General features: G+C 39.1%; 1 long non-coding RNA gene across 1 annotated transcript; it reads left to right on the forward strand.

The window, feature by feature from the left end:
- Positions 1 to 2,044: 2,044 nt before the first annotated feature.
- On the forward strand, positions 2,045 to 13,013 carry LOC118936715. Its single transcript, XR_005034189.1, has 3 exons — positions 2,045 to 2,407; positions 2,648 to 2,721; positions 11,075 to 13,013. It is a non-coding gene; the product is annotated as an uncharacterized LOC118936715 (long non-coding RNA).
- Positions 13,014 to 14,080: the final 1,067 nt, after the last annotated feature.

Consider the following 14,080-nt stretch of genomic DNA (forward strand, 5'->3'; position numbering starts at 1 on the left):
ATTACAAAGGGAAAACCAGCCACGTCGCGGACACCTATGTCTCGCAGGGCTCTCCAGAGGGTGGTACGGTCTGCCCAACGCATCACAGGGGGCACACTGCCTGCCCTCCAGGACACCTACAGCACCCAATGTCACAGGAAGGCTAAAAAGATCATCAAAGACATCAACCACCTGAGCCACGGCCGGGTTACCCCGCTGTCATCCAAAAGGCTAGGTCAGTACAGGTTCATCAAAGCTGGGCCCCAGAGACTGAAAAACAGCTTCTATCTCAAGGTCATCAGACTGTTAAATAGCCATCACTAACAGGGTACCACCTGGCTACTCAACCCTGCACCATAGAGGCTGCTTCCCCATATATTATAGACATGGAATCACTGGCCACTTTAAGTAATGGAACACTAGTCACTTTAATAATGTTTACATACTGCTTTACTCATCTCATATGCATTTACTGTATTATATTCTACTGTATTTGTCAATGCCACTGACATTGCTCATCCTAATATTTATATATTTCTGAATTCCATTATTTTACTTTTAGATTTGTGTATTGTTGTGAATTGTTAGATACTACTGCGCTGTCAGAGCTAGGAACACCAGCATTTCGCTACACCCGCAATAACATCTGCTAAATATGTGTATGTGACCAATAAAATGTGATTTGATTTTGATTTGAATTAAAAGGTATACATTAATAACCATAGGTCTATACCTACCTGTATATTACAGCAGTAACAAACACCAACACGAAGTACAACTTCTATAGGAATAGCCTACTCACCGATGATGAGAAGTACTGATATTCCCAAATATTGAAGCGTTGTCATTTTCCAGTTGTCTACTGCTGGGACTTTAAATGTCTCTTCACTTGCTTTACATTTGGGTCTCTGGAGGACATCCGTCTCTGTCTCAATTGTCTCAATTAAGTGAAATGACAATGTCAGCCAATGGGAATGCGAGACGGTCTCAACTAACCATCCAATAACCAATATGATTGGTTCCAATTATATTCACCCTCGCCCCAAATCCAATTTTCAGAAAACAAACCGAGGACCTGCGAGAACGGAGGTGGGGGATAGAAAGAAGATATGGCGGAAACTGAGCTTTTGTTTGAACGCGCTAGAAGTCGAGTTGTGACTCCTTTCACAGGAAGTGAGAATGAGTTGGTTTCTCATATAACGTTTGGATTCATGAGATACCCTGTAAGAGCTTTTGTGCACAAGCCTCTTCAGTGTCATACATGTAAAAGATGTGGTCATGTGTCAAGTGTGTGCAGAAGGGAAGAATATCGACTGAGGTAAAGACCGTTTTAAGATGGATATTCGACGGATTTTCGCGCTTTCAAACCTCAATAGCTTTCAAACCACTTGAGACACAGAATCCAAATAAATGTCATTATGTTGGAAAAATTGCGCACAACATTGCACAGGTCTTATTTTCCTGAGTTGGACATTAATTTGCTTTCCAGAGCTAATAAACACGTGGAAATGTGAGCAACATTTTGTATTCCTAGTTGAATTAGTTAGGGAGTGTAAACAAAGTACCAGCTTTTTTTTACATTCGAATTTCAATAGCGCATTGGTCATGTGGCCTATTTGACTGAAACAAGGTCCAGAATGTCCACTGACTACCCTTCGATATTGCACACCCTTTAGTTTGTCCATTTTCATCTCACAAGACTTTACATTAGTTTTTAAAAACGTAAAATGTCCATAGCTCCTTGGTCATGTGACCTAGTGACTTAAAATGAGGTTCAGAATGTCCACTGAGTGGGCCTACACATTGCACACCCTTTAGTTTATCAATGTTCAGAGGTGTTCGAACAGAGGTGCTTAAAGGAAGGGGCACAGGTAGGCCTCATGAAAAACTACGTTTCATATGCTCTTTTTAATCACAGTAACAGGCAGGAAATTGTCAGTCAGAGTGAGCTTGATAAGGTGAAATAATCATTTTCATAGCATCACTTTCATATACTGTACATTAAGACAAATCCTTCCATGTTGAGTATTAGAATGCAGTTTCCATAACCTGATAATGACTTGATTTTTGAGTGCATTCACAACAAGCCACCTGCACACAACTTACAAAATGCAAAAGTGCATTTGAGGGTTCGTTTTTCTGATGAAAATAGTTATTTGATGCATGGCCTACTATTTCTAACTGGAAAAATACATTCCTATGTCTTTTGTGAGTAAAATCCTTTTTCCAAAATTGATTTAGGTACATTTTTGTGACGAGGTATGAGGGTTGTGATATGGGTCATTTAATAGTACAATCATTTAAGGGATCAATACATTTCTATGTTGCTTCCCCAGTATCTGCATGAACCATCAGGCCAAGTGTTTTTGGTTGACCCTGCTGGACAGAAAGAGGAGGAGGAATCGGAACACGCTGCATTCAAATTCAGGTCTTAGTTATTCCATTGTACTGGATCTAATACATATTAGCATTTTAACTACATTCATAAGTGTAATAATTTTTTATGACAAACTTTGAAAAACTCTCTTGGCTGCTGGCTCTGTCACTTTCAGACATGCGCAGAGCAGACTGAAAGGGGAAGGGTAGCTCTTGACTTGAACCACAGGGGTTCTCTATTTTTATGTAGTTGTCAGACAGCCGTATGATCAGTTCAAACCTATGATTTCAGAGTTCAACAAAGCCAATAACTGCTTCATGTGTGCCACTGATAAAGAACCTGGATGTGGCCCAAAGACTGACTGGGTTAGTAACTTTATTTAACATGTTTATAACATTTTGACAACAGTGACAGCGTGTAAGGACAATATATGATATAACACAATGGATGGCTAATTCGTCATTTGTCATACTGCATTGATATTTTATATTATTTATAACGTGTTACGCTTTGTTTTGTTTTAGATTGAATGTTTTGCATGCCCGCGGTGGTTCCATGTGAAGACAAAATAGTTCAACAAAATATTTCAACAGTATAAAGAACACAAACTGTATAAAGAACACACACTGAAGAGGCTCTGAAATATATATCAACCGGGGATAAAGAGAAAGTTAACACTGAAAATGTTTCATACTAATTTGAAGGTCTGTTGACATGTTGGAAAATATTACAATTTCTGTTTAATTTGTCAATATTACATTTTTATTCCTTGATTTACTGGCCACCATTACTGTGGTTATATTATATGTTCAGTATATGTATTGACCAGCAAACCCACTGCAGCCTACCTCACTAGCGCACTCTCCATCCCTGCTTTAGACAATTAATAGCATGACTCTCGTACTTTGCCCTTTTCCTTTATGGTTGATATTAACGACGAAATGAGATATTATCTGTCTCTCTCCTATTGTGTACCGCTGTTAAATACTTTGTAAAAATAAAACACAGGTGGAAAAAGTACTTAGAACTACCAATTATTATAGATAAATATTAAAGAAAAGGGTAAACACAACACTGGACTGAACGCCCTAATTGGCTAACTAATATTAATGTACTACAATATAGAAGAGACATAACTAGAGGTTATGCAATATTAAAAATGCAAAATTTTAAACAATTAAAAATGCATGTTACACGCGTTATTTTACAGTACAAACAGGAGTGTGCAATACAGAAGGGTACATTCTGAACCATGTTTGAAGTCACTAGGTCACATGACCAAGGAGCTACTGAAACGTGTGAGATGAAAATGGACAAACTAAAGGGTGAGAAATATAGAACGGTAGTCAGTGGACATTCTGGATCTTGTTTGAGTCAAGTAGGTCACATGACCAATGAGCTATTGCAATTTGAATGTAAAAAAAAGCTGGTACTTTGTTTACGCTCCTTAACTAATTCAACTAGGAATACAAAATGCTGCTCACATTTCCACATGTTTATTAGCTCTGGAAAGCGAATTAATGTCCAAATCATATAAATAAGACCGGTGCAATGTTGTCTGCATAAATAATGTGTTTTCCAACATAATGACACTTATTTGGAGTCTGTGGCTCAAGTGGTTTGAAAGCTATTGAGGTTTAAAAGTTCGAATATCCGTCGAATATCCAACTTCAAACGGTCTTTAGCTCGGTCGATATTCTTCCCTTCTACACAAACTTGACACATGACCACATCTTTTACATGTATGACACTGAAGAGGCTTGTGCACGAAAACTCTTACAGGGTATCTCATGAATCCTAACGTTATATGAGAAGGGAGAGACTCCTCATCAAAGAGTAGCATGGACGAAGTGAACTTTTCTCCGTTCACCATACAGGTCAATCGACGTGCACCAAACACTCCATCGATGTCTTCAGTTATATCGTGTGGTTTTACTTCTTGCGCGAACCCAGAAGTAACCCGCTTGATAGGCGCCCTGCTACGAAAATCCATGCAGAAAACATTCCACTCTGATCTTTTTGAGTCTTTAAAACACGCTTCTTCTGCTCCGCAGACACACAAAACAAATCTAAATAGGACCAATCTCGTGACTGGAGACGATACACGAGTCTAGTGGTTTCCTATTTTAGAACACAAGTTGAGTTCTTGTTTCCCTTTTTCTTCGCCACTGTAACCGACTCATTCTCACTTCCTGTGAAGGGAGTCACAACTAAACTCCTAGCGCTTTCAGAACGAAACCTCGTTTCCGCCATATCTTCCTTCTATCCCCACCTCCGTTCTCGCACGTCCTCGGTTTGTTTTCTGAAAATTGGATTTGGGGCGAGGGCGAATATAATTGGAACCAATCATATTGGTGGTTGGATGGTTATTTGAGACTGTCTCGCATTCCCAAATCACAATCAAATTACATTTTATTGGTCACATACACATATTTAGCAGATGTTATTGCGGGTGTAGCGAAATGCTGGTGTTCCTAGCTCTGACAGCGCAGTAGTATCTAACAATTCACAACAATACACAAATCTAAAAGTAAAATAATGGAATTGAGAAATATATAAATATTAGGATGAGCAATGTCAGTGGCATTGACTAAATACAGTAGAATAGAATACAGTATATACATATGAGATGAGTAAAGCAGTATGTAAACATTATTAAAGTGACTAGTGCTCCATTATTTAAAGTGGCCAGTGGATTCCATGTCTATAATATATGGGGAAGCAACCTCTATGGTGCAAGGTTGAGTAGCCGGGTGGTACTTTGCTAGTGATGGCTATTTAACAGTCAGCTTTGATGAACCTGTAATGACCTAGCCTTTTGGATGACAGAGGGGTAACCCGGCCGTGGCTTGGGTGGTTGATGTCTTTGATCTTTTTAGCCTTCCTGTGACATTGGGTGCTGTAGGTGTCCTGGAGGGCAGGCAGTGTGCCCCCTGTGATGCGTTGGGCAGACCGTACCACCCTCTGGAGAGCCCTGCGAGACATAGGTGTCCGCGACGTGGCTGGTTTTTCCTTTGTAATCCGTTATTGTCTGTAGACCCTGTCACATACGTCCAAGTGTCTGAGCCCTTGAATTGCGCATCTGTAACGGATGTGAAATGGCTAGCTAGTTAGCGGTGGTGCGTGCTAATCGCTTTTCAATCGGTGACGTCACTTGTTCTGAGACCTTGAAGGAGTGGTTCCCCTTGTGTTGGCCGCAGCTTTTGTGGAGTGATGGGTAACGATGCTTCGAGGGTGACTGTTGATGTGTGCAGAGCGTTCCTGGTACGCGCCCAGGTCGGGGCGAGGGGATGGACGTAAAGTCTATGCTATTACATTGATGATGTTGACCCGGATCACTACTTTCTGCGGAAAAGGAGGAGGTCAAAAGGGGGGTGAATGTAACGTATGTGAAATGGCTAGCTGGTTAGCGGTGGTGCGCGCTAATAGCGTTTCAATCGGTGATGTCACTTGCTCTGAGACCTTGAAGGAGTGGTTCCCCTTGCTCTGCAAGGGCCGTGGCTTTTGTGGAGTGATGGGTAACGATGCTTCGAGAGTGACTGTTAATGTGTGCAGAGCGTCCCTGGTTCGCGCCCAGGTCGGGGCGAGGGGACGGACGTCAAGTCTATACTGTTATACATCCACTTGGTCTCTGTACTGATGACCATATTCCCAGTCACCTTGCCATGGTTAAATGCGGTGGTCCGTGCTTTCAGTTTTGCGGGAATGCTGCCATCTATACACGATTTCTGGTTTGGTTGGTTTTATTAGTCACCGTTGGAACAACATCCCCTATACACTTCCTGATGAACTCAGTCACTGTTATGGGTGTAAGATGGTATAGTAATGCTATCTGTTGGTAAATGTTAATTACTGCAACTCCAGTGTTTTACCGGTGTGCTTGAAATACCCGGATGTATTGCAATGTACTGAACAAGACTAGTTACTCGCATCAATGTCTCTGTCTTGTCATTTAACATTCAAACATGGTGTCAGAGTCGGATAACTAACCATGATTTCCGCAAATTAGAGTCACCAGGTCTGGTTTACCAAAAAAAATGCTTATTTGAGTAAAAGTTTGCCGAAATTGATCTTAGCTAGAGTGAGTTTGCTAGTTAGCTTCAGTGTTGTTAGCACCGGTTAGACATGGCCGCGAACATTCCCCCTCACGTCGCTATGAAGCTCAGCGGAGATTGGAGCACGAACGTTTAGAGGTGAATGGGAGGACTATGCACTAGCAACGGGACTTCTGGAAAGGGACGATGAGGTGGTAGTGGCTGCCACTTTGAGGACTATAATGGGAACTGAATGCCGACAAGTATACAAACACAACCTGAACCTAACAGCAGCTCAGCAAGGTAACGCAACAGTTGTTCTTGATGCTCTTGAACGTTACTTTAAGCCAGCAAAGAACGTTATCTGCAAGCGTTACATTTTCAGTTGTTGCAAACAGGAGGACGAGGAGTCCATTGACAGCTTTGTCACTAGGCTAAGGGAAATGGCAGCTAGCCATATGTGACTATGGTGCTTTAAGAGATGAACTGGTCAGAGATAAGATAATGCTTGGCATAACTGATGAGGGTACGCGCAGGAGTTTGCTGAGAGAACGTGACCTAACACGGAACCCAAACCGGCTGCACGCGTGCGCCATCGTGCATAAATGTATTTTGTCCCTCTACACCAAACGCGTCATCAACACGCAGGTTAAAATGTCAAAACAAACTCTGAACCAATTACATTAATTTGGGGCCAGGTCAAAAAGCACTAAACATTTATGGCAATTTAGCTAGTTAGCTTGCACTTGCTAGCTAATGTGTCCTATTTAGCTAGCTTGCTGCTGCTAGTTAATTTGTTCTGGGATATAAACATTGAGTTGTTATTTTACCTCTACTCCGACAATTAATCCACACATAAAATGGTCAACTGAATCGTTTCTAGTCATCCCTATTCATTCCAGGCTTTTTCATCTCTGTACTTTATATTGCGATTGGCAACTTTCATAAAGTAGGTGCATTACCGCCACTGACCTGTTTGTTTTTCAGTCACCCACGTGGGTATAACCAATGAGGAAATGGCACGTGGTACTGCTTCTATAAACCAATGAGGAGATGGGAGAGGCAGGACTTGCAGCGCAATCTGCGTCAGAAATAGAACTCATTTCTATTTTAGCCCTTGGCAACGCAGAAGCTCGTTGGCCGCAATAATTGAATAACATAGATTTCTAAATTTATTTTGCAAAGCTCGAGCAGCGTTGTAGTCAGCCTGTAACAATCACCATGTCCGTATAAGCGTTAATGTTATTCTCAGGCGCAACCAGGAACCAACCCAACGCCAGAAAATATCCCAGTCCACTGATCAAAATAATCTTGAAGCATGGATTCCGGTTGGTCAGACCAGTGTAGAATAGACCTTAGCACTAGTACTTTCTGTTTGAGTTTCTGCCTATAGGAAGGGAGGAGCAAAATTAAGTCGTGATCTGATTTGCCCGAAGCGAGGGCGGGTCTTGTAGACATCGCGAAAAGGCGAGTAAGCTAGTGTTTTCCATAAACGAGTCCTACAGGCAAGGTGTTGATAGAACTTCAATAGCATTTTCCTCAAATTTGTTTTGCTAAAATCCCCAGCTACAATAAAGGTGGCCTCGGGATATGTGGTTTCCATTTTGTATAAAGTCCAGTGTAGTTCCTTGAGCTCTTTCTTTTCTTTCATTTTGTATGCGCTTTTTAGCATACACAAGAGGCTTAGGCTTATTTAATTACATTTTACAAGTCTATTAGGGACGTATTCTATCAGTAACGTATTCTACCAATAAATCTCCTTAAAAACACATCCCTATAGAACAATCCTTAAATAGCTTTTAAGGCATAGAAACCGTAAATTGCTTGTTAACAGGAAATACATTTATTTCCATGACAGAATTAAAAAGCAATTTTGGACTGACCAATGTAGATGTTTTCAAATACATGTAATTTAAAAAGGTAAATATCATGACATTTAAATTTGAAATCTTGTGAACATCAGAGTAACCTTGAGGGAATAATATTTATGTCTGAAAGAGATATTGTTATGATAAATCAAATATACAAAAACTTGCAGAGAGCATATTCAACTGAAAATCTTATTTAAAAAAATACAAACTATTGGAAACAAGACTTAAAAAGAACTGATGTTGGTACATGATTGAGGGAATGTCGGCACATAACTAACAAAATTAGATTACGAAAATGTAGGCTACGCTAACAGTATAATACAATGTACATAATGTATTATACAATATACATAATTCACTAATTCTACAGCACAATGGTAGAAACATATCCTAAGTGTAAAGCTAACAGAGACTCAATAATCCATGCTTTCTGGGAATGCTATAAAGTCCAAAAAATTATGGGAGGAGCCAGAACGTTGGCTGTCAGAAGTAGCCTATTACAATGTAAACGTACTTGTAATCCGTCTGTCTGCCTCTTTCTAGACCTGGTATATTTGGTTGTAGTGAGATACCCGATGGGTTGGATAATTATCTCATCCCTCATCTTGAAAAAAACAATACTAAAAACGTGGAAATCAACCTGTCAGCCATCATGAACAGAATTGGTGCATGGACGACTGAGATTTTTTGTTGTTGTACACTTTCAGGCCATGTAGCAAACAATAATGCAGGCACTAGGGATGGGGGTGTGAGCATGCGCGTCTGGGCAGATGAGATGTAGTCGTTGTTTGTGCGTGTCTGTAAGTTATTGTTCATATGTGTATGTTTGTATCTGGTGTTAATAAATAACTATTTTAACTATTAAATAGATAGAAAAAGTAAGTAGGGGAGGTGCATCTGCGACAGCCGGACATTAAAGTAGTTTTCAAACAGCAAGGCTCAGATCAACATCACAGTGTTGGCATTGTTTATAAAATGTCATTTAAATTTTCAAAATAAACATGCATTTAAACCCCCATATCACACACGTTGTTGCAAAGGCTTGTGTGTCGCCTACTGGTTAAATTCGTGTATTTTCGCACGAATTAAGTAGCACATAAATTCGTGTATTTTCGAACGAATTGAACCACAAAAAAATGCACAACAACGCACGAAATCTGCTGAAATACATTTTGTACCTACATGCGCGAATTGAATGTGAGGCTGGGCTGCACACACCCACAAACTAAAATCACAATGTACGTAGGCTACATTGTACAATCACTTAGTGAGAGAGACTCAAATCACATTTATTTGCCTATATTCAAAGTTTCGCATGGGTCAAAGTAAAGCACCCTAATGATTGGGTGACAAACGTACAATGTGATGGCTGCAGGATGAAGTTTGTAAAGAGCAAATGCAGAAACTTGCAGTCGACTGCAGTCAAAACTTCATGACATTTGATCACAGGATTTTTGTAACGTTCATGCAGTTGACATGGAGATGCAAGTCAGAAAATGTGTATCCCCAGAATGCAATACATTTTGACTTGACAAAGGGGATCAGCTCGAACGCGCCCATTGAGATGAGCACAATGCAACACTTATTTTCTCACCGGGTATCTGCGCATGTGCAAGGGATTGCTTCAGGTTGCTAAAAAAGTGGTAGCTACGGGACCAAAACAGCAGAGAGTTTAGCCTTGCGCTTCAAAGCTACACGGCCCGGTTTCCCGATAGTGATGGAATTTATGCTCCAAGAAAGATATTATCACAATCGCTTCAAATATTAAGGCGGCTTATTATAATGCTTACTCTATAATAATGCTCTAAATCGAGATTTGGCACGTTAGGCTACACATCATGTAATATATTGAGACAATTACAGAGCCTACAAGTATCAAAATATACCTCAATTGATTGAACATTAAATGTATTTAAATATTATTAGCCCACTGTATTTATATTTTAATGCAGTCATCTCGATTTTAATTTGAAGCATATTTTTACATATTGCTGGTTTGTATCAATTGCAAAGATAGTGGTAACTATTTGTAGTCGACTTTGAAGATATCAGTGTTAGATTACGAGCTTTTTCAAGTGCAACATTAATCAAGATTACTTTGGGAAACAATGCAGAGATTTAAAGATGTTCCTATGAAGGTTATACCTTTCTTTGGCTTTTGGGAAACCGGGACCAGGTTGTGGCAATTGACCCACTACAGTTTACTTTGTGCATCTACGTTATCTCGCTGTCTACCTTTAAACCTAACCTAACCATCACCTTATGCATTATGCCGAGTTCAAAACTACTGGGAACTCGGAACTCTCCGAACTCAATGTGTTCAAGACAACTGGGGACAAGGGGAAAAATACGAAATCCGAATGGGAAAAATCGTTTTGAATTTTGAACGGTCTTCCAACCCGGAATTCGAACTCGGGCCTCTTTCTGGAGCTTCGACTTTCCGACCTGAAGTTCACCGATCTCGTGATTTTACAAGTTGTCTTGAACACACCATTACTGCGCCACAGCTGCATGGAGTGACATCCCCTAAAACAAAAAATGTCTCATAGCCTCGCACAAATAGGCAACTTTCTGTCCCAAACACTAAAATGAAATAATATAAAAATACATGTTTTTTTTTTATTTAAAAAAACAACAACTAGTAAAGTGGCTCTGAAAACTAATTTAAACTGAATTTCAAATTAAAATCTGAAAATGAATTTTAAACAATTTAAACAAAACTATAATAACCTTGACACACACACACATAATGATTTGTCCCCTTTGTCTTTGCTACTGAACAACACATTCACATTTTATTTGTTTGATTCCAGATCTGTTGGGAGCTGTGAATGCTGAAGTCAATACACTGACAGGGAGAGAGAGGCAGTCTGTCACTCTACACACTGGACTAACTGGACTACAGGCTGACAATATATTTTGGTTCTTTGGTCCCTTCATTCCAAACACCTCAATAGTTGAGAGTCAGGTCATCAGAGGAGAGAACATCACAGAATTCAAAGGAAGATTCCGAGAAAAACTGCAGCTGGACAGAGAAACTGGATCTCTCACCATCAGAAATCTCACCCTCAACAACTCTGGAGTTTAATCAGCTAGATTTTTGTGTGATTAATCTACACAAAATACTCCATAATGTCAAAGTGAAAAGAAAACTATAAAAAATGTTCAACCCCTTTGTTAGAAGCCTAAAATAGTTCAGGATTAAGATTGGCCTAACAAATCACATACTCTGTGTGAAATAATATAATAATATGATTTTTGAATGACTACCCCTTCCTGTGTACCTGATAGGCTACATACAACATCTGAAGGTCCTTCAGTTGAGTAGTGAATTTGAAGCACAGATTCAACAACAAAGACCAGGGAGATGTTCCAGTGCCTCATTAAATCCATTCCATTTTGTAGAACAATAAAATAGTTATTATAGGCACTATATTATTATTATATAAGAGGCTATATTATAATGCTAGCCAAGTTGTTGCAGTTTTTTTCAATCACTTTGGCACATTTTTCAGATGTAAGGTATATTTTCAAAACTCTTGGTACAACACTTGTAATGCCCCCTGTCTCATATTCAGAACCTTTGAATTAGGATTAATTTAAGGTCAAAACATCTTTCACCCCTGAGTCATTAATGAAAAATGTTTTCTTCAGAAAATAACATGAACATTTAATTTAGTCACCAATACTGAGAATGATACAGGCTCACCATTTAGTAATTTTAACGTAACATTTAACCTAATAACACAAAATACATGATACAATTTTCAAAGCGGATATTTTTGAAGTGCTGAATAGAATAAACAATAGAGGATAAATAACATTTTCCATACAGTTTTATCAAACGTTGGAGCATGTTGAGATGTTTTCTTTTACTTACAGAAACAGTTTCTTTATACAGTACAAACGAAGAAGAAATCATCAGATATAGGATTATTGTGGCATGTATTGTGAAAACAGAAGCCAACAGTAAAAGGAATTGATGTAGTTTCTGCCCAAAACTGTATGTCTGTACTGTATGTCGTTTCTGCCCAAAACAACATTACACAATATATACTTTTATGTGACGTGTTACTGTAACTGCTAAAGTATCATCACCATAAATCATCAGATTAAAGTGTATAAATTAAAATCTGATATTTACAACACAATTGTAGCGATTGCTATTATGTCCTCAGTCACCTAATCTGAAGCCGAATTATGAATAGGCCTAACCAGACATTGAGAATGTAAACCGTTTATGCGAATCACATGCATGTTCTTGAAATAATTTGGGGTTACGATGTGATGTTTTTTGATCACCTGTCAAATAAAATAACCATGTTTAGAGTTTGTGGTCGAACGCAGACACTTGGATTGTGCGCGCAAAACCTCTTGTGCGTTGCTCGGTAGCCTAAAATGCTTAGTCTAATCATGTATTTAGTTTAGGCTTACTTATCGAAATTTACAACTACAATGTTATCATATATAACAATTAAAACGTGAAGGTATATCAAAACTAATATTAAACGATTACCTTGATAATTGTTCATTTCCTGGTACGAGTTTTGACTGTCAAACAGTTCGAGCTCATAGTTTATTCAGTGTAGCCTACGGGTATAAAGGAAATAGTTTATCCCAGAGGAGGCAGGAGCTATATGATAATGTTTTGGGGATTATGCTGTTTGTTATTTTTGTTTGTATGTAGTGTTCAGTCACCGGCATAATTTGTCACTTTCTAAATTAAAAGTCTCACTCTGGCAAGAAAAACTAGATCCGCATTGTTGCCTCCTCACTGTAAAATCCTACCACTGTTTCAACGTCACACCAAGTATTGCATTGTGACGAGCAAACAGAAGCCAGCCACACTACTGTGTCAGAGGAAACACCATACACCTGGTGATAGTGTCAGTGTGCACTGCACCCATCACGCTACAGGAGTGAGTCACTAGAGCACAATGGGACAAGAAAATCCCTGCTGGCCAAACACTCCCCTAATCAGGCTACGCTGGGCCAATTGTTTGCCGCCCCATGGCTTTCCCAGTCGGCTGTGACAGAGCCTGGACTCGAAACCAGAATTTCTAGTGCCTTAGACCACTGCGCCACTCAGGAGGCCCTAAATGTTGGAAGCCTTTGATGCCACCACACATATAAACGTATACATGCACCATGTTCACATATGTAGAGACTGGTATTGTAATGGAGAAAATTAAAATGAGATTGAAAAGTGGTGGAATTGCCCTTAAGCTTTTGGCTATTTACTGTATTACGAAAGTCATATTGAACTGTGTTTGGTTGACATCGGGACCAAATATCAACATTTAAAATATACTGTATATATATAATGGTAGGATAGTTTCATCTGACCAACTGGCTCAATCCTATTATTTATCTTCCATTTTTGGTTTATTTGGAGATGTAAATCCAATATATCACTTGTTAACTTGTCGACAAGTTAAAAGGCTATTTACTGTATTACATAAGTGATTTTGAATTGTGTTTGGTTGCCAATGCAACCAAATATCAACATTTGAAGGAGATGTATCTTTTGTGCCACTGATTTAGTCTGGCTTTAATACCAGTTCGCCTACAAATGAATAATTGACGCGTCAGATTCACATCTCCATCTCAACCAAAAATCACAGTTAAAGAATAGCACTAAATCAAATCAAACTTTATTTAAAGTGCATTTAATGTTTGGTTGGTTTGATTTAGTCTAATTCTTCATTTTTGGTTGAGATGGAGACGTGAATACCACATGTCAATTATGTTAAAATGATAAATCAACCAAAGCTTGAAACCCAAGGCCTATATGTATTATCTATTTTTAGTTGGACCAT

This window comes from Oncorhynchus mykiss, chromosome 10 (assembly GCF_013265735.2).
Source record: "Oncorhynchus mykiss isolate Arlee chromosome 10, USDA_OmykA_1.1, whole genome shotgun sequence".
Classification (NCBI taxonomy): Eukaryota; Metazoa; Chordata; class Actinopteri; order Salmoniformes; family Salmonidae; genus Oncorhynchus; species Oncorhynchus mykiss.